The following is a 21,028-nucleotide window of genomic DNA, read 5'->3' as shown; positions in this document are numbered from 1 at the left end:
CTTCGGCCTAATGTGCAGTTTTCCTTTGGTTGAAATAGTTTGTAAGATATCTGGTAGTCATATTTAAATGCTGTCTTTGAAATTCCACTTATTGGAGGAAGCACACTGCTTGAGGCTGGAGCGTAATGTGGATTTGAAACCCTGCTTATACATTTCTTTGCGTTACTTTGAAGAGGTCGTTCCACTCCCTTTGCCTCAGTTTTCTTATGTGTAAAATAGGAATTAGGTATTTATAGGAATCACAGGTTTAGGGGGAAGGATTAAACGCAGGAACCAGTGGGAAAAGCGCCTCACCCTGGGTCATCACACAAGTAAAAATCCCCAGAAATGTGCTATTTAGGTCAACCCAGACTGTTGCAGTCGGGTCACCCAGAGTATGTTAGAAAGTGATGGACCACACATTGCCCATCAGCACCATTTAGAAGCTATTGAGCTCAGTTCAGTAAAATGGATGCTTAGCAGTGACCTCTACCTGCTTGGCATTGTGCTCAGGCCTGAGGATGGAGGCAAGTTCTTGCGAGGTGTGTCACTTTTTGGTTTTTCCCTTTAGCTTTACAGGGCACTTGCTGGAACTCTTACATGCACATGATTGGTAGGTAGGAACCATGAATCTAGAAAACACATTAAAAAAATACTAATAAATCCTGCTCGATTTGGTTTTAGAAAGAGGCATTGATTTAAATAGGGAAACTTTTTCTCTCAAGGTTATGTTTGCAAAATATTAGGCCACAAAGCATGGTGCAATGTCATACATTTTACTGGTTTATGCGTTCCCCAGATGCAGCACCACGTATGACCTTGCTCAGCTATCCAAACTATAAAATAAAAGATTACCCAAACATTATCAGGGGTGTATAAGAAATTACATTGCAAGTCGTAGCTGATTTTTCAGTTCTTGTTTTACTCTTCCAGCTGAGCAGACAATTTTTTTTTGGTCTAAAATCCCCTAGATGGCACTAGAGAACCCTGTATTTAAGTGGTGTATACAATACTCCTAAGTAGATGAGGGGAAGTAATTTTTATTTTTCTGCAAATAAACGTTAATAAGAAGTTGAATGGAATGTGATGCAATGTGCAAGGTTAGCGTTTATGCATTCTGTACTTAAAAGATATACTAGGTGCTCCTTGAAAGTAAAAATTGGTAATTTTTAACTGTGGATGTCTCGGAATTGGGATTTGGTATTTAAATTAGCATGAAATTCATTTGGTGTAGACAAAAAGACTTGTAGAAACAGCAGAGATCCTGAGGCTGATTCTTGACCCCAGTGACATTCATATCAGAGCCATATAACACAGTATCAACATCTCCTAGGATGGGAGAGAGTGGGTTTAACTGGGGGCCCTGAACCCAATGGCCCAGGATATGCACAGGTGAGATGAGTGAAGAGGCCTGGCTGTAAGACAGTAGGACGTGGTGGCACACGTGGCAGAACTACACAGCTACCAGGCACACGGACCAGTAAAAAACAGCATTCCTGTAGGTCCAGGGTGGCCCATAGGTGTGAGCTGACAATTTTTGTAAATCTTATCCTGATAGTTTTCAGGTCATAAATCCAAGGCTGAGATAATGACTGACCTCACCCAAGGTCGCAAAGTTATTCAGTGATAGAGTTAGGCTTCCAGTTCCGTTTCTCTGACTCCGCCCTCTCCCCCTTATAATTGTACTATCATGCCAAAGTCGTCTCCACACCGCACACCCCTCCCATTGTTCTTTCTTTGTCCTCCCTTCAGACGTCCAGTGTCCTTGGATCACGTGGCAGATGGGGGCTCTGAGCTGCCAGTGGCTTGAGGGCCCCAATTCAAGAGTCATAAGCAAGGATAGAACACTTGAAGTCGGGCAGCTCCAGGGTTCGCTAATTTGCGGTTGAGTGATGTCATGATGGGCCCAGGATTTTTCCATTTTTGCACTCTGCCATTTTTCCATTCTCACTTTTGGGCCCCATGGGTGAAAAATTGCTGTGGCAGCTCCACACATCACATACAGACACGAGCACACCCAGTGGTGGAAGAGGAACTGTTCCCTCCTTGCGTCTCTTTCATAGTGTGAGGAAATCTTTCTCAGAAGTTCCCAGTAGACATCCCCTCATGTCTATACTGGCCAGAACTGGGTGATTCTGGGCACCAAACCGTGACTACCAAGGCGAAGAGACAACCAGGTTGCCTGGTGGAGGTGCCCCTCCACCAACAGAAGGATCTGGAAATGTGCAGGGCTGTCCTTGGTTTACAAAGTGACTGAATGCCATCTGCAGTACTTGGAACCCAGGATACAGGAACAAGAAGTGTGTGATATTCAGGGCAGTCCTTTGGGATGAAGAATCATCTCACCCAGATGCCAACGTTAGCTCTGCTGAGAAACCCTGGAGTCCAAAGAGGACTTGCTTCTGAGTCACAAGGAAGGGAATGGACACTGAATTTGTTAGGACCCTGGTGACAGAAAAGAATGGAGGTGTGGCTACGGAGTCAGCGATCAACAGCCCACTTCTTCCTATTCCTGCTCAGTGTCTTATGAATACTTCAGAATTCCGTACAAGTGTTTAAGGTAAAGCGCTCAAAGAAGGCTAGCCTCAGCAGGTCTTTTGGTGATAGACTACAATCAAATCAAAGAGAATATAATAATTATCAGGAGTTTACTTGGATAACATGCATGGGGAAAGAGCTGTTATTCTTCTTGAAAATAAAATACAAATGAAAGCAGCTAGTGCTTTTATTTGTCCCTGGGGTGGGATAGGGGAGAGGAGATATTGGTGAGGCTAGATGGGTTTGTTTGTTGGTTTGTTTTGTTGCAGGGGTTGGAGGAGCTGGGAGGCCAGCAGGAGCTGGAGAAGGGCACTGATTTCCTGCCGGACGCCCTAAGTGTCATGGGAGAGAATGAACAAAGGTGAGGCATCAGCATCGTTTTATGGAAAGAACTCAGGCTCCGAAGCCACAGAGAACTTGGTCACCAAATCCAGGGTTGCTGTGAACTATATGGGGAAAGTCACCAAAGGTCTCTGAACCATCATTACGCCTCTTTGCAATATGACTAACAACGATATCTACCTGATAAATTGTTGCCGTGGTTACATGGGCAGCAGAAGGCAAGGCCCTGGAACAGTGCTCAGTAAATGTCAAGTCCCATCTCTGTTTCCTGGACACGTCATTGTTATTTATTTACTCACTCTTTCTCCCCAAATAGAGTTGCAAGGTTTAGCAAATAAAAATGTATGACTCCAGTTAAATTTGAAGTTCAAATAAACAACCAATAATTTATTAGTATAAGTATGTCCCAGGTTCCTTGGGATACACCTATCCTAACAAATTATTGCTTGTTTATCTGAACTGCAAATTTCACCAGGTGTCCTGCATTTTATCTGGCAACCCTATCCCTACATTCCCTCTCTTCCCTGGGTTCTCTCCAGCCAAAGTAAATAAATGAAGCCTAAATTAAATATCACTCTCTCACTCATGTGTTTTAACCTTAGCGGGAACCTGGCAGACCAATGACATCACCTTCAACTTCTTTTGGTGAGCAAACATCCTCTGAGCTTGGGAGGAGAGGACCCTGCCTTGGCTGAGACAGGATCAGGTCTCAAAAGCCATCTTGGTCTTATGAACTCTGTGGTTAATCTTGCTGCAGAGTGTTTTCTTTCACAGTTGGCTGTTCCAGGCCTGCATAGATCTCCAGTAAATACTGTACTGCACTGCTGAAAAGGGAGGAAAAACATTACCATCTGCATCTACAGCTTGCAAATTACAGCTTGCAATCACCTGCTATTAAATAAAGACGCTTTAACAATATTTTGGGTTTTAAATTAGCAATTTACATCACAAGACTCTGAAAATACTAGTCTTTTAATACTGCAATTTCCTTTCCTTTTAACCAGGCATCAACATGTATTGAAGTTTTTAAAAACGCAACACAAAGTAATGTTTATTTAAACAATAGCCACCAATGGTATGAGACACAGATGGAAATCCAACAGTTCCTCACTCAGTGGGTGGCTTCGCTGGAGGACCCTGATGGGGCTGCAACTCTCTAATTTACATCATGGGGGGAATCTAGGCATTGCCTTTTTTTTTTAACTGCCTGGCCATATCAGGCTATGTGTCATGTAAGAAAGTGGTCTCAAACTGGGAATTAGAGGCAGTCTCTGTATGAAGGGGACTTCAGCAAAAAGGCTGAAAGGGAAAGAGTTCAAGTGGGAGGATTTCCCTTTGTCACTTGACATCAGGGCTGAAATGGAAGGGACTGGCATTTGTGCAAAGCACACTGGATGCAAAACAAGATGGGATTTGGCAGCATACAAAGACAGAAAGATTAAGCAGCTTTGTGCCTCGTGGACACTACTTCTATAGACAGAGGGTTATATCTTATATCCTGAGAAAACCATAATTCAAAAAGAGTCATGTACCAAAATGTTCATTGCAGCTCTATTTACAATAGCCAGGACATGGAAGCAACCTAAGTGTCCATCATCGGATGAATGGATAAAGAAGATGTGGCACATATACAATGGAATATTACTCAGCCATAAAAAGAAATGAAATTGAGTTATTTGTAGTGAGGTGGATGGACCTAGAGTCTTCCAGTTCTTCTTATTGGACTTTATTCCCCTTTCTCTTGACATCTGAGTTAGGGAACGGAAAACTCCAAGAGCTGGCACAAGTTGCAAAGAGATAAGTATAAGCTTTGTGGTGGTGATCACTGGGCTGTAAATTCCTTCACACAAACACAAAGCATTCCGGGGCATTATACTTATTAGCAGGCAGCCTGCTTTCCTGCGTGTCCCCAGCTCGTCCCTGCATTCATCTGCTGTTGATGAACAGCTGCTTCTCAGAGCTCTCCCAGATCCAGGACTGCTTTCAGTACTCTTTTTTTTTTTAATCCTAAAAAAAAAAAATACTCTTGTCTTCATTGTTCATGCCTTGCCATTTTTGCTTTTTATAACCCAAGACACCTGCCTAAATCTTGAATTCTTTCCTTTTCATGGTGTGTTGAATTTTGATTCCTACACATGCTATGTGCTCAATAAATGTTAGATATTATTATGATTTTTGTTTGTAGTAAATGTTTAATGCTGTGTCATACAAAATTCTATTTGAAAGGGAAAGCGTCTTTGAAAAAGTTTAGAGTTTAGATTTCAGCTCATTCCGTGGGCTTGCAGTGGTAGTTGGTCTAGAGGAGGGGGCAGTGTTAGATCCTTTCTACATTCCATTAATTACTCTGTTCAGCCTCCCAGGTTCAGTCATAAGTCACACCCAACCCAGCTCCTGTAGAGCCAGCTTGTGGCCGTTAGTAATTTACTTGGAAAAGCAGCAAATTGAATGACTCTTAGACTTTTCCAGTCCTCTTAGGCTTTTTGGTCACCTCTGATGCCATTTATCACCGTATCCTGTCATCACTGTTAAGGTCTAATGTTAGTTCCTCAGTTTAAGGATTAAATTGGTTTCAATCTAATCTCCTAAATAGAATTCAAATGATTTAGGGCCCAGCTCAACTGCTTCCTGGCCAGAGGGCTTTGTTCTGGTCCATTTATTAGATGGTATTTATAGTACCATTTTCTGATAGAATCAGGGCATAATGGATTGATTTTTATTTCTTGTTGATTACATACACATTCTTTTTAAAGGCTTTTAGAAACTAAATGTACAACTTATCACCAAAGCTTAACACTGGAGTCATTCTCATTTGCTTAAATAGAACCTGCAAAGAATAAAATTCTCCCTTCAAAAGTATATACACATTCCTGAGTGACAGAAAAGCCCTTGAATGTCTATTTCTAGATGTTCTGGACTCATGACCTATCTCATGTCTTTTAATGAATATTCTAAATGTGAATAGCACTTAAATAATAATCACTGTCTGAAACAAAAAAATCATCAGTGTCTTTGGATGATTAGACTTTGAATGTTTTCTCGGTGTGCATGTTGTTTTATGTGTGTGTGTGTTGGTCACAGATGCCATGTATGGTATGGAGAATATAGTTGATCCTCAAATTTTCCCCTGCCTGGTTCCATAGGAGCTGGAGTGAGGATAAAGTAAGATAGTTGTGAAAGCCCTTTGCAAACTGTGGAATGTTGCTTTTTAAAAGCAATTTGAATTACATAATGAAAGCCCATCCTAGCATTCATGTCAGGCCCTAAGACCAACAATTAACTTTTTTTTTTTTTTTTTTTTTTTTTGCGGTATGTGGGCCTTTCACTGTTGTGGCCTCTCCCGTTGTGGAGCACAGGCTCCGGACATGCAGGCTCAGCGGCCATGGCTCACGGGCCCAGCCGCTCCGCGGCATGTGGGATCTTCCCAGACCGGGGCACGAACCCGTGTTCCCTGCATCGGCAGGCGGATTCTCAACCACTGCACCACCAGGGAAGCCCCAACACTTAACTTTGTTAGTATTTTAGAAGGATATTAGTCTATTAGTCTGTAATGTGTGTGTGTGTGTGTGTGTGTGTGTGTGTGTGTGTGCAGTGTATATGCAGGTACATGCACATACATGTATAATCAGGTTTGTTTTAAATGCTTCTATTGAATTTTCCTTGTAAATAGTGTTGTCCAAAGTATCTACCATAATTTCTTTTCAATTATGCACCTGTTAATTTCTTGCTTCCATGAGATATTCTTGAATCATTTTGAGGAAGAGAGAGAAAGAGCCAGAGATAACGATCTAGTGAGAGAGCAACATGCTAACCTTTATTAAGACTTCAAAACACTTGGATGTACACTTCCTTAAAACTCAAGAGTTCACTGGGCTTGACATTTTCCAAATCCTTGGATACTTGTTAACACTCTTCATATCCATTTTCCTGATCTCTGAGCTGGAGAAAAGATGGTTTATGTGTTTTAACTACCTTTAAGCCTTTAGCTAGTTAAGTAAACATAATTTCATGTAATGGGCTTTGCCATTGAGTTTACATTTTAAAGAGCCTCTCACAATCTATCCATTCACTCAGGTTTTACATAATGCCTTTGGCATTACAGGACTATAGCTGAGAAAAGCACATGTAGGAGCCATGGTAAATGGGAAGATGCAGAATGTTTCAATCCCCAATCCTTAGTTTTACAAATGCTGTCAACATTTTTAGCCTCTCTCTCTCTCTCTCAAGAATTGCTTGCAGATAGCCAAATTGATTGTTTATTTCTTTCACCTTTAAAAACTTTCCTCCTGCTTCCTCTTTTGGGGCTGGTAATAATCACAGAACCATAGAATTTCAACCTTAGAAGGTATTTTAAATGTCATAAAAATCCAATAGTTCATCCTGTGCTTGAATCTTTTATGTTACATTCCCACTAAAGGGCTGGCTGGGCTCCTCCTGATTTCCTTTAGCTATGGGACACTCATTACCTCTCAAGGGAGTCCATTCCATTCCTACACAGCCCTAGTAGTCACAGAATTATTTGTTAGGCTTAGAAGAAATCCCCCTATTGAATTTTGCTCTGTTCTCAGTAAATAGACAAAACGTGTACAATCCTTTTTTTCATATATTTGAAGACAATTATTCTGTCTCCTGTAAGTTTCTTTATGCCAAATATTTCTGATAATTTTATGATGTGATTTTGAGCCTAGTCATCCTAGATCCTCCAGCTCTGACCATGCCAAAGTTCACTGAAAAGAATAATAGTGAAAATAAAACCTACCATATTCAGCTTTTAATGGGTGCCAGGTATCTTACAAACATTGCCTTTAACATCCACAATGATGTGAGTTAGGTATTGTCATCCTCATTCTATAGGTTTGGATAAAAATCTATACCTCTCTATATCTTTAGTTAAGGAAACAAAAGTAAGGAGAAGTTGAGTAGCTTTCCCAAACATGCATATCTAGCCTCAGCAGTTGGCAGAGCCTGGATTTGAACCAGTGTCTTCACTGATTTTAGAGTGGGTGTTCGTAACTGTACATTGTAATCCCTTCGTGAGATGTGATAACAACCCCCTCACACACCCCACAGAGGAGGCTGGTCTGGTTTAAGCAGTTCAGAGTGGAGAAAGGTGGTAACTTACCTTGTTCTAAAAGTGATGCCAAACCAAAGGACTGATCAGGATGAGTCCAGTGGGAGAAAGAAGGAGAGAAGCAAAGGAACTGGATGATTAATAGGATGGCGTATGAGTCTCAGAATAATTGAAAATGGTACATCTGGCAGACCCTACCTATATCATCATGGCCTCCTTTGGAAGGTGGGAGGGGCTGTAAAGAAAGAGTCGTTGAAACTAGCCATATTCTGGGTGTCCATGTGTCTCCCTTTGAAAGGATATAATTTTCCTAGGAATATAGGGACCTGAAAGTGGAAAAGAAACCTTGCATTCACAAATGTCCATAGGAAACAAAGTTGAATAGAGATGAAATGAAAAAAAAAGGAATTCCTGGTGTCTTTTGCTTTTTCTTCAATAGACTCAAGTGGACCACTAAGAGGATATTATTGCTGAAAGCACTTGAGATTGTTTAGTTAAAAACTCTCACTTTACATGTGGGGAAACTGAGGTCCAGAGATGAAAAGTGTCTTGCCCAGTGCTATACATCCAGGCGGGGACTCAGAAGAGTGTGTGATCAAGGTCTACTGACTGCAGGACCGAGACTCTTTTTACTATATTTCCTCACACTTACTATTTCTTCGGTGAATCAAATAACTGTTCTATTGCAATGCACTGACACAATGAACAATTGCAAGATGGAAGCTTACACTGGAAGCTTGCTGTGCAACAGGGTGCAGAATTCAGTGTTTGACGCATCTTTCTTAGGGATGTTTGCTGAAAGTACCAGAGGGTGGAGGGGGGGATTTGTGGCAACATTATTCCAGCTAGCATCACAGTTTCCTGTATCTTATGAGATTATTTATGGTGAATCTGGTTTCATTCGGTTTTGGAAACTTGGAATCAGAATCATGGGGGTGGGGAAGTATTCATTAAAAATGCAGGTTCTTAGACTAACCAGCAGACAACCTATATCAGAATTTGGGGGAGTGGAATCTAGAAATTAATATTTGACAAACATACTAGATGAAGCCTTATGCATATTAAAGTTGGAGAAGTACTTACGTTAGTTCATCAGTGTGTTAGTTTCCTATTGCTTCTGTAATAAATTACTATAAATTCAGTGACCTAATACATATTTATTATCTTACAGCTGGGAGGGTCAGAAGTCCAGAGTGGATATCAGAAATACAAAATGGGTTTCATTGGACTAAAATTAAGGTGTCAGCGGGGCTCCACTCCTTCTGGAGGCTCTAGCGGAGATCTGTTTCCTTGCGTTTGCCCACGTTCCTTGGCCCATACCTCCTTCTACCACTTGGCTGTCTGCTTCTGCTGTCACATCTCCTTCTCTGACTCTGACTTTCCTACTTCCCTTTTTTCCTTATAAGGACCTTTGCGATTACATTATCCAAGATAATCTTCCTGTCTCAAAATCCTTAAATTAATCACATCAGCAAAGTCCTTTTTGCCATGTAAGGTAACATACTCTCAGGATCTGGGGATTGGAGGTGGACATGTTTGGGGAGGCATTAAACACCTACCATTATTGGTTTTAAAACATTTCAAAGAAATAGAAAGGGGCTGAAGAGGGGAACATTAAGTACAAGTAGGGTCTCCATCCCCCTTCAGGAGTCCCCTGATTTGTCTCTAGGAAACTCAAGCATTCTGAGGAGGACAGTTGAGAAAAGCAGTCCTAGCATCTGTGCTTACTTAAGAGTCCATACGGGGGAATCTGACCACCAGGCTTCATTTAGTGCATCTTGCATGACTTTCCAGCAGTTGACTTTGCAACTATCATTCAGCCTTCCCATTCTCAAGTTTCTAAGAAACTCCATTCAAACTTACTGCAGAAAACAAACAAAACATGACCTTGATTTATTAGAGATAAAATTACTGCTTTAACTGATCATAAGAGAAAGTGTCTGTTAGGGGGCTTCCAGTCAACTTTTCATCCTTTGTTATTATTTTCCAACATTTTTCTATTAAAAAGAAAATAGACAATTAGTGGAATTTTTAAAGGTATCCTTTTCTTCTATCTGTATAGCTCTGTATCTTGTCCATTACAAGCTCCTCAAAAATATTTCTTTTGAGATACTATTTGATTTCTGACAGAACTTTGTAGATGTTTCTGAATTAATATAAGAAAAATGACCCTGAGTTATATGTTTTAACTAAAGTATAATAGCTGTAAAAGTTATCTAATGGGAAATTAACCAAAGGAGAGAATTAATGTTTTGTCTTTAAAAGGTATCTTTGTACATCACTGTATCAGGATACTCTTGGCCATCTGCCCTATGACAATATTTGGAAAGAGATAGACAATAATAATTGTCCTTAATGTCTGTATTAGTCAGCTTAAAATTATTCTGGGTGTCTTAAAACAACAGAAATTTATTTCACATAATTCTGGAGGTTGGGAAGTCCAAGATTAAAGTGCCAACAACGTAGGTTTCGTTCTGAGGCCTCTGCTCTTGGCTTGTAGGTTGCTGCCTTCTCACTGTGTCCTCACATGGTAGAGAGAGCACAAGGGGTCTTGTATATTTTCCTCTTCTTATAAGGGCACCAGCTCCATCAGATTAAAGTCCCACCCTTATGACCTCATTTAACCTTAATCATGTCTTTAAAGGTCCTATTTCCAGTACAGTCATATGGAGGGTTAAGGCTTTAACATACAAATTTTAGGAGGGCATAAATCAGTCCATAGTTTGTCCCTGGAGCATCATAAGTATTTCCTGATCCCTGAAAGAGCTTGGCCATTTTATCACAAAAGATGGTTTATATAATGATGGCAAGGGGAAGAAGCAGAAGCATGAACAGGTTGTTGAAACTCACATCTTGTTCTTTGTTTAGAGAGATTAGTCATCCTTGCTCCTTTTCAACATTTCTATTACACAACAGAAAAATTCTGCCTTCAAGACCTCCCCAATTCAAGAAATGCTGTAACTCAATGCAATCCCTGTCCACCAGCCAGTTACCTTTCCTCTTAGGAAGTAGTAATCATATCATATCCATAAGGATTGGCTGTAGATGATTTTCACTCCTCTTCTCTCCTAAGATGGGTGGGATATGGATGGGGGTTCTTTGTTGTTCAGAATTTTGAAATAAAAAAGGGAACTTTCAAGAAAGGTCTTAGAAACCAGTGAGGGGGATATTGATCATTATCAATATTATCTTTGTGTGAAAGATCCTCTGATTAATATTTATCTCCTGGAGTTCTGCCCCTGAAAGTAGGGCAGATAAGCAGGAGCAGGCAGAGAAGACTCTCAATCATGGTGCCGGCATGACTCTTCTGAAAGGAGAGAGGGAAGGAGGGATGGTTAGGAAGAAGGAGTCTCAGGTTGCCGTGCAGCTCTGAGAGTCTCAGCCAGGCTGATGAGAATCTCGGAGCAGAGACTGCCCATCAGAGAAGAGGCATTGGGCAGGAACTGTCTGGCTCTAGTCTCCTGCTGTGCTCAGTTAGTAATAGAGAGCAGCCTCAAGGAGAACATGGCTGAGATGTGACTGCTACGGTGTGTAGCAGCTGGGGACTGTCAGCTACCCATGCTTCTCAGAGCAGATTCACCTGAAGAGAGATCTGAGAGGCGGACCTGCATGGACACTGTAGAAATCTGTCATGCTTAACATCGTAAAAAGAACCAGTTGATTAATTGGAACATGGCAAAGGGAAAGGCATCCATCTGGGTCTCTGGCCAGAAATCCCTGAAACAATTATATCTACATTTATATCTGTCTATCTATCATCTATCTATCTATCTATCTATCTGTATCTATCTATCTATCTACCTACCTCTCTATCTAATCTTTCTTCTGTTTAAGTAGTTATCTAGTACAAGGAGGAGACCACATGCTATGCTTGAAATAGAAGAAAGTGTTTTTTTATCAATCTAAAATATGTTTCTCAGCCTGAATTTGCCAGTCTCCAAGGAAACTTTTATCACTACAAAAAAAGTAGCAGAATTTACCTGACAAGCATCAAATTAAGGTATTTGTACATCACTTGCATTGAAGAAATAAAAGCTATATTTTTGGTAAAATTCCTGTTCAGACTTTCCTATTTTAAAATCTCCTTTCCTTTTTCTATATGCATAGGCCTATAAACTTGTCTGTATCACTGCTAAAAACATAACACATAAAGGGGATAAAACCAAATCTCTTGGTGACCTCCTCCTCTCACACCAAGCAAACAAACACACAAGCATCTCTGTTTTCATCTCTGTACTTTTAGTGCTTATATCAATGCTTGTGAATATAAACAAATGAATCCATGAGTAAATAAATAAAATAATGAATGAATAAATGAATAAGAGAATAAATGTTTGATGGTATGCTTCTAGTATGGGTGGAAGGAAGTGAGTTGGAGAACTAAATAATTTATAAATTTAAAAAAAGGTCATAACTCCAAAATGGAAGAAATCATAGATTGCTTTCCAGGGAGTAATATGATTGGTTTCATAACCTGCGGGTTAATTAGGCAGAAATGATCAGCTTAATACTTTGAGAAAGAGCCCAAAGAATCATTCCACAGAGGTGGCAAAGAAAATAAGCCTTGTCTAATTTGGATGGATCCTACAGGAAATGTGGGCATCTTTTGGTGTGTTGTGGGAAGAACACTCACCTCTGAGTCAGGAAACAAGGATTGCAGCCTGGTTCTGCCACTAACCAGCCTTATCCCCTGAACATCTCACCTCACTTCCTTTGACTGAGTTTTCTTTTCCTCTTGGTGGGATTAAATAGTCTCTAAATCCCCCAGCAGTCTAGAAATTCCATACATGTAAATTGACCAGTTTAGGCTCTTGCTGGGGTAGGCTGTGGGAGAGCCCTGGAGATTATAGCTGCGACATGCTTTAAAGAGAGAAGCCGGCTAAGGATAATGTGGGCAAAGACAGTTGAAGACCTGTTTGGGGAGACATTGCAAAAAGCTGCCTAGAGAATCTCGACATGATTTTCAAATAACACCCAAGTATTCCCAGGGATGCTTGGGGCAAGACAATGCTCTGCTATTTCAGAAAAGAAAATATGTACTGTGTTCTGTGAACTTGAATATAGTCAAGGGCATACATCACAATTGTGTGCCAAACCAGCATTGTCAGGATAAGGTACTTTCTGGGAATAATTCTTTTCTGGAACAAAGCTCTGTGAAGTATGCAGGAACATGTAGTACTTTGAATATTGTCTCTATGCTAATGTAAACTTTTTTTCTGTACGAGTCTTAACAGAAGTAAATTCAGATATTATGAATATCATGGATGGTAATGGGAGACTTTGAAAGTCATGTGATAAACTGTGTCTTGAGTATTATGATGACTTCACCAATTTATTACAAACATCTTTTATTCACCAATGCTGTCAGGAAAGAAATCTTCCTGACCTACTATGTTCCCACCATTGATTAGGTGCTGGCGATACAAAGTTGAGTAAGACAGTTTCCAGAGAATATTTGTGTAGGTCTAAAGCAGCTGCATTTAAATAAAAGGTATCTGGTTATTTGAAAGTTTGTATGCATATGGGAGAAGTGTGGTGATCAACTAGAGCTTTTTAACTCTTTGGCAGCCACACTTCATGCCACAGGAATCTCTGGGAATAAAGAAAATCCCTACACTTTTTAGCCTGCAAATAGTATTTTAAGTGCTTTTAAAATAATCTGTTTAACCTATTAGGGTACATATTCATGAAACATAACGTCAGAAGGAAGATAGAAACCACATTTCATGCCTTTACTTGTTCTGTGAATATTTCCTCTCTTGATTTAAATTAGAGTCAAATCATCTATTGCAAATTACTGACTCATTTATAGGATGCCAGTCCACTGGGCACAGGCTTTGTTTCCTTCTGGTTTAATCCTTCAATGAGTCTGTTCACAGATTTGAAGATTGGCTTTGGCCGAGCTACAAGTCCAATATTACTTGATGGCTTGCAGTTATCAATTTGGATCATTCCTTCTCAGAGTTCTTCTCTCCCTTGGTTCTATGACTTCTTCTGATACCTCTTTACCTCTCTAATCCTTTCTTTACAATCTCTCTGGAAGATTTGTCTTCTTTTCCTACCTGGGAATTATCAGACTCATTTTTTTTTTTTGTCTGTCTTCAAATCTGTATTACTTTTCTACTCTTGGCATAACAAGTTACCACAAGCTTAGTGGCTTCAGCAACATAAATTTATTATTTTATAGTTCTTTAGGTTAGAAGTTTGACATAGATCTCACTAGATCTCACCAAACTAAAATCAAGATTTCTGCAGGACTATGTTTCTTTCTGAAGTCCCTGGAAGAGGTTCTGTTTCCTTGCTCATTCATTATTTTGACAGAACTTAGTTTCTTGTAGTAATAGGACTGAGATCCCTGCTTCCTTGCTGGCTATCAGCTGAGGCCCATTCCCAGCTTCTAGAGGCCATGCATATTCCATGGCTCCTGGACCCCTTCTTTCATCTTTAAAGCCAGAAATGGAGGTTTGTATCCCTTTCATACTTTGAATCTCTCCTTCCATTTCTTCTCTCTCTGACCATAGCTGGGAAGCTACGAAAGTTTCTATGCTTTTACGAACTCATGGGATTAGATTGAGCCCACCTGAATAATCCTGCTATACTCCTTCCATTTTAAGATCCATAACCTTATTCATATCTACAAAGTCCCTTTTGCCATGTAAGGTAATGTATTCACAGGTTATGGAGATTAAAGCATAGACATCTTTGGGGAGCCATTCTTCTGCCTACCACAAAGTCCAAAATCTAATTTGTTATCATATTCTTTACCTCCTTCCTGTTTTTATATCAAACCTCTACTGTGCATAACAAAGTCTGTTGTTTCTAATCAAAAACTTCAGGCATCATTTAGCTGTCTATGCTTTGTCACATCTCCCCAGTTCATCTCAAATCTGGTCAAATCCTCTCTCCGCTAGAAAATCTTCATCGGCTTCCATTGCCCACAGAATAAAATTCAAAACCTTTATCAATGCCTAAAGATTCTGATCTGTTTTTTTCCCTATTCTTTCCTGTGGTTCTCCCCGACTGCATCCCTTTCTTCTCCCACATCCTTCATCTAGGTAGTTTTTTCTTTCCATCTGCAACATATCTCACCTTGCAACTGCTCAACGAGTTTCTTCCAAGCTAAAATACTTTATGAACGACTTCTCCTTTGTCTTTGACTACCATCTCCATGCTAATGGTCTCCTACAGAACAGAGATTGTTGCCATAACATCTTTCTCACTCTGTTGTCCTTACTCTTCTTTTTGCCTGTAAAGTCACAGAGCATAATGACTTGGAATTATTCATTTTTGTATTCCCATTGTCTGAGAGAGTGCCTGGAAAATGTTTGATGCTCAATATATATTTTTGAATAAATGAATAAATGAGTGAATAAAAAAAATAATTTGTCCCTGGAGTAACTACATATTTTTCATAAAAATCAATTAAAAAGTACTTGTTTACTACACATTTATACTCATTAAGTATGTGATCTATATACAAAAACTGGGTCATCGTTTTTTGTGAACTATAGGTAAACCAACACATTAAACTGTATTTTCTTCCAAATGCCTAACTCTGAGTTTTATACATAGAAGGTGCTCAATACATCCCTATTAAACTGAATTTTTGGTTTGCTTCTCCGACAGTACTCATTAGTTGCAGGGGCTGGAAATGTGAAACTCCGCATCTCCTGTAACCACATCATCCTGGGTGTGTAATTGGCTGAGTTCTTGGAACACAAAAAACCTGGATTTTCATGGATTTGATTCCTGGATTCTAATCCTGCCTCAGGCTCCTGTTGGTTATGCATGTGACTTCAGACATTACATTTCATTGTTCTGAAAATGCTTTACTATTTTTAAAATAAGGGTTTTAATTATATAATTTATAAAACCCCATCACATTTTCTGCCCATTAATAAGAATTTCTTGATCACTACTCTGTGATTGTCATTGAGCTGAGAGTCATGCAAAGAAGTATCAATCACAGTCTTCGCCCTCAAGCAATAATTAGCTCAGGGGCCACGGTGGTTCGGTAGAAAGAAAGGTGGTTTGATGACAATAATAGGTCTGATACACAGCCTGAAGTGTGAAAAGAATACTTATATTCATTCTTGCTTCTTTTTTCTTGCCCTTTCCCACCTGAGAAGGCAAGATACTTGGCTTTTAGCTCTTCCTTTATACACAGGTGTACAATCTTGAGTTAGGATTGTGGACATGGGTATTTACAGCAGTGGGTGAGAGGTGTCAGCTCTGCGTTCATGGAGTGGGTGTGTAGCTGAGTGGCCTGGTCTCCAGCAGAGAGACCAGCAGGGATGGTGGTGAATCAGTGCTCTGGAAATAGTCTTAGGAGAGCAAGGATCAGGCACTATCTTCCACTACATTTGAAAAGGCTGTGGCCAAAATATATTTCAGAAACTAAAAAACAAAACAAAAAACAAGGTTCCTTATTGGCAGCAAGAAAAGAACAGAATATTTACAATGGTTTAGAATGCAAAGACAAAAAGTGAAGCTCTGTTCTCACTGAATTACTTAGACAAATTGAGATCTTCATCATCTCCATTTTCATAATATCGATTTTGTTGTTTATCATGCTTGATGGAAAGGCTGGCCTGAATTAGCTTGGATTGAAAGGAGTACTGCTGACATAAATGATCGGGTGGCTGAAACTGCTGGACAGATAGGATTCATAACAAATCCTACCTCGAAATCAAGTTCTCAATTAAAAGAGCACCTTTCTGAAAGGATGATTCCCAAGTGATCTTAAAAGGACATTTCCTCTGGGAAAAGAAGTGAGTAGAACAGAGTAGGCAGCTTGGGAGTGTACACAAGTGGAGAGGAGGAAAGCATCATTATAAGAAGAAAATAGCATTTTTCTTATAATTTTTGATTCAGCAAAGGAAACTATGAATGACTGTCTTCTCTTGGTGCCAGAATGGAAACAGGAAAAGAGAAAGACTCAAAGTGATGATAATATTGCTTCTCAGAGGGAAGGAAAACCAAGACTTTGATCTAGGTATGTGCCTTTTATGTTTTAAATGATCCGCTCCAGGCTTCTTTTACTGGAACAAGTAATTGAGACCTAACTGGCTTCATGAGATCTATGATGTAAAACTTCATCAATTCTACAGCAGTGTCTAGACCAGGAAGAGAATAAAAGGCTCAATAAACAAAGTGGTTTGACTTAATAATGTTTTCAGAGTGCGTACCACATTTTCTCCAGTCAACTTTTCTTTTTGACATAGATAACTTTTAACTCCTATGGACACACAAAGTACTCATTTACTTCAGAGTTTGGGCATATTGGAAAGTAGTATTGGGGAGTCACTGTTCTTCTCAAAGTCAAATCAATTGTCTTGTTTTAGAGATAAGAATAGTCCCTCCCAGTCAATGGCTCCTTCACCGCATCCTCTGTGCTCTGTCAAGCAGACACTGAACACCATCTGCCTATTGAAAATGGTGTTACTCACCCTAACCCAAGGCACTAAGGTTACTCATGTTTCCAACACCAGCTAAAAGCTTGAAGAAAAGCACAGAATTATGATTATTGCATTTCTCTCTGCTTGGGCTGGAGATAATGAGCCACTCCTGCTGCCCTTTAACATGCGTAATGCCTACTGATGTTGAGAACCTCACGGTGTGCAAAAGCCATTAGATCACAGGTATCATCTTGAAAATAACAAGGACAAAGGGACACCATTTTTTTTTAACTTGGCAAAATGAGCCTCTATGGTTCCAAGTCTCTCTAGATTGTCCCAATTAAGAAGAAATAATTTTCCTAGAGTGTCTGCCTGTTTCAAGGTGAGCTTTTTATGAGGAAAGGATAGAGCAGTTCCTGAAACTGTTTTAGATTTCTGAAGTCACTTCTCCTGGGAGGCATGATTAGGAAGTGTTAGCAGTCCTCTCAGAGACTCATCAAAAACATGTAACTTCTATATATTGCAAGGGGGAATGAGGAAAGTTAAAAGAAGAAAGCAAAAAAGTAAAATTCTTTCTCAGATGTGGGAGGCAAACAGCTCCTTTCAGAAATTACTTAATTCCTTTGGGCTTTTCGTTTCCTCTTGTAACAAGGGTTTAGGTGTTGATCAGTGTTTCCCAAACTTAGCTCATCATTGATATAACTTGGGGGGAACTTGTTAAAAAAGAAAAATGGTAGGTTAATAGTTTCCTCTCTGGGAAATTCTGATTTAGTGGATCCGGGGTAAGTTCTGGAATCTGCAATGTTAACAAGTTATTGCGATAATTATGTAAATTTGGAAAACATTTGTAGATGGTTTCTAGTGTTCTGAACACTAGAATTCTTTCTTGTTTTAATGCTCTTTCTGTGCTAAATTATGGACTGGCCTAGTGCAGATGACTGGGCACATTTGGAGAGACCATACCCAGTAACTATATCTAGTTACCGGCCACACTGGGAACTAAGAGGACAAGTTTCTGAGATTACGAAGACGTCTAATCTGGCAGACAGGACATGATATTACATGTTATAGCCACAGGCAGCAGACACTGATTCTAGCAAGGTAACGGACCTGTCCAAAGGATTAGGTAGAGAGGGAGATATTAGTCATTCATATTCAGGACATCAGTAGGTATTTGACTTCACAGAGATCTTCTGACACATCATATAACACAAACCACTGTCCCTACATTGTTGCTTCGAACAAAAAACTATGGCTATTCTTGATTCCACTCATGCTCTTGCATCTGAGCATGATTAAGCCTTTGCAAGGCGGGCTGTATCTACCCTATTTCTGACATACATCCTGAATCCGACTTCTTCTCATCATCTTCAGGGTCACAATCCCAGTCTAAGCCCCCACTGTTCTGTGCATGAACTACTGCAATAGCTTCCTAACTGGTCTCCTTGTCCCAAATCTGGCTTCCTTGCTGTCCTATACAAAGGAACCAGTATAATCTTTTAAAAACGTAAAGCACCTTATATCACTCCCCTATTTAAACTTTAATCAGATCTTTTCCCCAAATTCCTTTGGATGCAGGTTGTGGGTAGAGGATCTATTTTATTTCCAATGGAAAGAACCCTTTGAGAATGCTTAAGGTCACTCCATGACTAAATGACACCAAGAATGTCCCTGAACTCACAAAAACGTTTTTCTGAATTCCCTTCCACTGTATTGCCTTTGCTGATGTGTAATTAACTGAAACTTCTGCACATATGAAATCTTCATCTCTCTTAATCATATCCAATGTACTTGGGAATCTAATTACGCTCTCAGCTTTTCATAAATGCAGTTGATGTTCTGTGGTTTGCTGTTAAGAGCACTTTCTCAATCAATTATTTATAATGACTTTTTTTTTCTTTCCCATAGTCCCTTTTCTTCACTAAACACTGGATTAAGTGATCTCTAGTAAAAGTCAGTCAGGTGAAGTGCTGGAGAAAGGCATTATGGGAAGAGGAACAGTAAGTCTTAAGGCACAGACGTATGAAGTAACAAGACAGGTTCAGGGCAGCGCAAGTCATTCAGTGTCCTTTGACTGAAGTAAGCAGTCAAATCCCTCTTGGCGGGACAGAGGTAGGTAAGGTATGGATATGGATGGGTGTCAGGTCATGAACAGTCTTGTGAGCTATATTAAGGAATTTATATTGTGAAATTTACAGAGAACCATGGAATGTAATTCAGGGAAGTAGGATGACAACATATTAAATGTAGAAGGACCTCTCTTATCAGTGTAGCAGGAGAGATGGTGATTGAGGGTGTAAGACAAAACAGAGAAGGTGGATTGACAAGACACAGGGAAGAATTAAACATCAATATCCAGAACTCTTTTTGACTCTACCTTCAAATTATAAACAGGGCATGACAAGTTCTTACCATGTACATTGGTACTATCTTAAAACAAGACACTGTTATTGCTCTCCTGGATTACTGAAGTGGTTGCCTCACAGATATCTCTGCTTCTGTCCTTGCCTTACTTCCTTCTATAGTTTATTGTCAACATAGTAGCCAGATGGTGCTTTTAGAACATAAATTATAGGTTTCTTCTCTCCTCAAATTCTCCAATGGCTTCTCATCTCAGAATAAAAGTCAAAGTCATTGTAATAACCATAAGGCCCTACACAAAATAATCCCTAGTTAACTCTGTGATCTCATCTGGTGAGCTTCCCCTACTCACTCTGCTTCATCTATACTAAACTCTTTGCTCTTCTTTCAAAACCCTAAGCATGTACCTTTCTTAGGGCCTCTGCGATGGCTGGTCCCTCTGCCTGGAATGCTCTTCCCACAGATATACACACACACCTAATTCTTTGATCTCCTTTAACTCTACACAAATATCAACCTCTTTTAAAATGGTAACTTGCTTCAACTTCCAACTATGGACACTCTAGATTTCCCCTTATCTTGCTCTAATATTTACCCTAACACTTACCACATTGTAACATACCATATGATTTACCTACCTATTATTTTATCATTAATTTATTTATATATTTTTGTCTCTAATATAAGTTCCCCTGGCAGAGATCTTTTTCAATTTTATTCACTGATAGATCCCAAGAGCCTTGCAAGGACAATGGACTTGAGAAAAACTGCAGGAATAGAAAGGACTTTTTTTTTTTTTCAGAATTCGGAGAGAAGCATTAAAGGAACAGATATTATTTGCAGTTTCTCTCTTAGGGCTTTAGACTTTGGGGTAATTCAACTCTAGCGTCAGCAGACCACTTTCAGTAGAGATTGAAACCCCAAGTACTCTAGCTCCAGGGTCTTGGAATTCCTCTCTGGCTCTATTTCTTTACCATCCATCCAAATGAAGTGGTTATGCCAAGCGTGAGTCCCATGTAATTGTGTGATATAGCTCAGGGGGAAAATAATGTCTATAGGAAACATTTACTGAGTACTCATTATGCCTCAAGCACTTCATTAATCCTCACAAAAATCCCATAAGATAAATTAATTATTACCGTCCTCCCTTTTTTTACATATGGGGAAAACTGAGGCACAGAGAGATTAAAGCACTTGGAGGTAACACAGCCAGGATTTGAACTGGAATCCATAATAGTAACCACTATGCTTTACCTCCATCTCTTAGAACAGTGGTTCTGAAAGTTGTTCATGAGGTAAAACTCGTAGGCATTAAGAGAAAAATACTGTAACTATTGACATT

This window comes from Phocoena phocoena, chromosome 5, assembly GCF_963924675.1.
Source record: "Phocoena phocoena chromosome 5, mPhoPho1.1, whole genome shotgun sequence".
Lineage (NCBI taxonomy): Eukaryota > Metazoa > Chordata > Mammalia > Artiodactyla > Phocoenidae > Phocoena > Phocoena phocoena.
Note: the sequence above shows the minus strand (reverse complement) of the source record.